Below are 4,319 nucleotides of genomic sequence, written 5' to 3' on the forward strand. Positions count from 1 at the left end.
CGTGACCACACTCCAATGGTGCTGCTCTTCTTCTCCCTAACTGAGGCACAGAGGCGCTCACTTACTCTCTCCAATGCTGCGTCCGCTCACACAGCTAGTGAAGCAAAAGTCTTGACTGAGATCCGAGCCCCCTTTCCAACACTCACTGAGCAAGAAACAGACACAGAACAGAGACTCTCCAGCAGAGAGGATAGAAAGAGAAGCTGGCAGAGAGGAGAGAGAAAGGAGCGAGGGGGGGATGGATGGGGAGGCTTGACTCAGGTGAAACTAAACAGAGACGATGGGATGGATGTGGAAGAGGAGGCGGGAGCTGCTCAGATGTGGGCCAGCCCTATGCAAATCGCTTCACAGCGCCGAGCAAATCAGGAGGGCTGGCTGCCTCTGCAGAGGAGTGAGCTGCCTTCGAGTCACGAGGAGGAGAGAACACGCAAGAGAGGGAGCTGCAAACGACAGCGGGAAGAAGCCAGAGAGCGAGAAGAGTGTGAGAGCGAGCGATAGAGTGCAAGGAAAGTGAGAGAACCCAGGAGAAAGCGAGAGATTCCTTTCAGGCAGCGATAGAATCACATTTCTTGCAGCAGGTTGGTGATAAGGATGTCATCTGAGCTGAGAGATCTGCTCCATGTTTCGGATGGGGTTGAAATCCCATATCCCACATGGTGAGAGAGATTCAAAATATGTATAATGTTTCACCGATCTTGAGATTATACAGTTTTTGCCCGATGCAAATAAATGTTGTGGCTTCAGCAGACAATGTTGCTTTCAGGTCTTCTAGAAATGATCATATTTCTTAGGTGAAAAACTAGAACACTAAAGTGCCAACATGAACTTGTGTTTATGAGCGGGAACAATGGATTTTCTTCAAATCTGACTTTGGGAGTGCTTCAATCATTATAAAAACTACTTGTTTTCTATCAAAAGTTTTTGAACATTAATTGTCCAATTCAGTTTGTATGCATTTTGTGTGCTGTTGGTAGAGCATAGCAGTAAAACTTCTCCAAAATACTCCAACTCAGTTGGTTTTATAGCTGATGACTGTACGACCAGTTTCAACTATGTTTTTTCACATCATTATATGAGTAAATAATGAGAAATAATGCTAAAGTCATAGATGGAGCATCAATTCCACACTTAAAATTCATCTTTTGCTTTTCCCTGTAGCATGCACAAGCATGGCTGCAGCCAGAGTTTAAAATTAAATAAATTCAAAAATTTGTTAGAGTTCTGGGGTGGGCTTAATAATTATGCTATAACCCCTTTTTTGATTTGTGAAGATTATCACTATTACTGAATGACATAGGATAGGCTTCTTCATGGCTAGTGTTTGCATTGCTATTCTGTGTACCATTGTTGAATGCTACTGTTTTCATGGGCCTTTTTTGATAACTGTCAGTTTATGCAGTGTTTCCAAACATTGCTATAAAAACAAATTTAAAATGAAAAAGAAATGAAAAATAAACCACATTTATTTCAAATATTTTGCAAACAAGATAAGATAAAGACATCACTGTGCCTACAAACTGCAACTTCCCACTTTGTTTAACTTCATAAACTGTCTAATTAAGTGGAAAAGACAAGTTCAAAAACACTTATAGCTGGATCTGGCAACATTTGGCTGCACCTGAGCCCTCTCTCAAAACTCACTCAAGACTTGTACACACCAGCGGCATCTGGCAATTTTCATTTATTATTATTATTATTATTTTTTTAATTTATCATTCCGAGAACTTTTTTTTTCAGACATGAAATATTTTCAGAGGTCTGGACCTTGGTCACCTCATTGCTAGCTACAAGCCTGTGTGAAAGTAATTATTCTCTGTTAACTAATTCTGCCTTGAGTCTAGCTCCACCCTTTAGGTATCAAACTACTGTGCTAGGTACCCCAATGGAAGGGTACCAAAAAAGTGGCTCCACAGCTTCTGACAATGGAAACAGACAAAATTGCATACCATACCAACAGAACAGTACTGCTAAATTGAATCAAACTATATATATATATATATATATATATATATATATAAACCACAAACAAAGGACTTTCCTTTAAACAAATAGATCTTCCTGATTAGTGATATGTGTACCCCAGGGGGTATTAAAACATGCTGAAAGTATTTTGAAAATATTTTGTTTTAGCTTTCTTACACCTTTAAGGCTGCTAACTGCCAATCATATTTTTTTATTAAAACAAGTACAAATTCTTTACTAAAACGTGTACACATTCTTAAAAAAAAAAAATAAACAACCTTTTATTAAAATTAGTGCTCAGATTTTGAAAGGCACCAAAGCACAATCCAAACAACTCTCAAACAATTCTTTCAAAAGCAAATTATACTTTTCCTGTGTCAACATATTAGTCAAACAAGTCAATTAGCGTATCTTCTTCATTTAGAAAAATCTGGAAAAAAAAAAGGATTAATTTACTCCATTAATTTACCCCCACTACTCTTCAGAACAACATTTTCTTGGAAAAAGGTTTGTGTTTGGATTTTACCAAAACAAATAGTGTAAACCAAAAACACATCTAACATCTGTCACCTCCTACGCTCAAACATCAAGAATATCCTCTTTTTAGAGGCTCATCAAAAGAGATTTGAATCTGTGTGTATGGCGGAGATTAGCCTTGTTTACTCATTGTCCTCGTGTAACATGAGCTATATACATGAGCATCGGAGAGGAAATTAACACAGCCACAGAGAGTCCAGATGAGGACACAGTGACCCGTCCCTAGAAAACGAGAACACGTTTTTAACAACAACAAAAAGCATGTGTTTCTTCAACCTTATCTCATCTCAATTATCTTTCCTATGTTGCTCATGCAAAATTTAGCCAAAACTCTACATAACACAACCATGGCATATTTGTGGCTTGCAACCGACTTCTCAGTATAACCTTGATTAATTTAAACTACTTGATCTAATTTATTCATAATTACCACTCATTAATTGGAATGTATTTTGTCTGTCAAACGCCGATTCTAAAATGAATTTGGGACCAAATTCCATAAAACACCTGCAAACATTTTCAGGTTTTCACTAACTGATTAAAAAGCATCTGAAGCACATTATTACTCACTGCCCAACCATTTAAATGGTCCTCATGCTCCAAAACCTTTTTCATAATTCACTTTCAGCAGTCTGGTAATGAGAAATTCATTTTCTTCACAGGAGGGAAGGATGTGGTCTGCCTTAATGAGACTGACGCTGCAAGTCTGCTGCAAACCTCTTTAACTACTGTTTCACAGACCCTTGGCACTGGTACAGATCAACACAGCATTTTCACATCACAGTTCTATGATGCCTCTCTTCCTCTCTTTCCTTTCCTTTCCTTTCCTTTCCTTTCCTTTCCTTTCCTTTCCTTTCCTTTCCTTTCTCCTAATGTATATCATCTCCTCTCCTCTCCTTTACACAATCAGGAATGTTGAATGTTTTGTCTCTTGATGGTGTTAAAAAATAGTCAGCAGTCTATTCAGCTCTTTGTAAATGTCTTTCTGAATACTGCACATATCTCAGATATGTGATTTATTCTGTCTGTACTTACTTCTAAATGAAATTAAAAATTAAAAGAAGAAAAAAAGAATAAGAAAAAGACAAGGTTTAATATCCCATCACTGCTGCTCCATGCATTTGTATGATTTCACTGCACTCACACAGAACTTTTTTTTTTTTTTTTCTCTTGTAAAAGTCACAATATTTGTAATGACATTTGTAAACAAGGCTCATTTTCTCCAGATGGCTCATTAGGTCTTCTCGGGAACAAAAAAAAAAAAAAAAACCTCAGTTCTGTCTTTTTCCAGAAAAGTGAGAGAACAGCTGAACGGCTGATTTCTGACTCTGAAGATTGCGTGCCATTAGTGTGTTTCACTTGTGGCAGTGAGGGTCCCTTTTCCTGTGGCTCTGAGGACCGCTTAAAGCAATGGTGTTAAATAAAAATCAATCTCAGAGCAAAACCATAGACTGCCAATTCAATTTGACTCCGAGATGAAAAGTCTCTCAGCCCTCAATTTGCATTCATTCACTCTAAATGACTGTGATTTCTGACACCGTGTGACACGTGTTGGTAATTTGTGTGTAGGTTTTCATGAGAGGGAAATGTTTACTATAGTGTCTTATGCAGTAAATCTATCCAGGTTTGATGATAATAATGTTTGGAGCAGTGTGCTGGTTAAGTGCCTGATCCTCTAAACCAAAAAATAAAAAAAAAATGAGAAACTTTTGATCAAATCAAAAAGCAAAAAACATGAAAAGTATCCTGTAAACACCTTAAACCTGAACAAAACATAGCTGTGTATAGAAAGAATAGCAACACTGCTATGCCAGTTAAAA

The 4,319-nt window shown here is 37.6% G+C and overlaps 1 long non-coding RNA gene across 1 annotated transcript; it reads left to right on the forward strand.

The window, feature by feature from the left end:
* The first annotated feature begins 437 nt into the window (after nucleotides 1-437).
* Nucleotides 438-4,069, forward strand: LOC113121246 (uncharacterized). The gene is made up of 3 exons (XR_003294694.1): nucleotides 438-656; nucleotides 3,162-3,251; nucleotides 3,791-4,069. It is a non-coding gene; the product is annotated as an uncharacterized LOC113121246 (long non-coding RNA).
* The last annotated feature ends 250 nt before the right edge of the window (nucleotides 4,070-4,319 follow it).

Source organism: Carassius auratus, chromosome 20 (genome assembly GCF_003368295.1).
Source record: "Carassius auratus strain Wakin chromosome 20, ASM336829v1, whole genome shotgun sequence".
Lineage (NCBI taxonomy): Eukaryota > Metazoa > Chordata > Actinopteri > Cypriniformes > Cyprinidae > Carassius > Carassius auratus.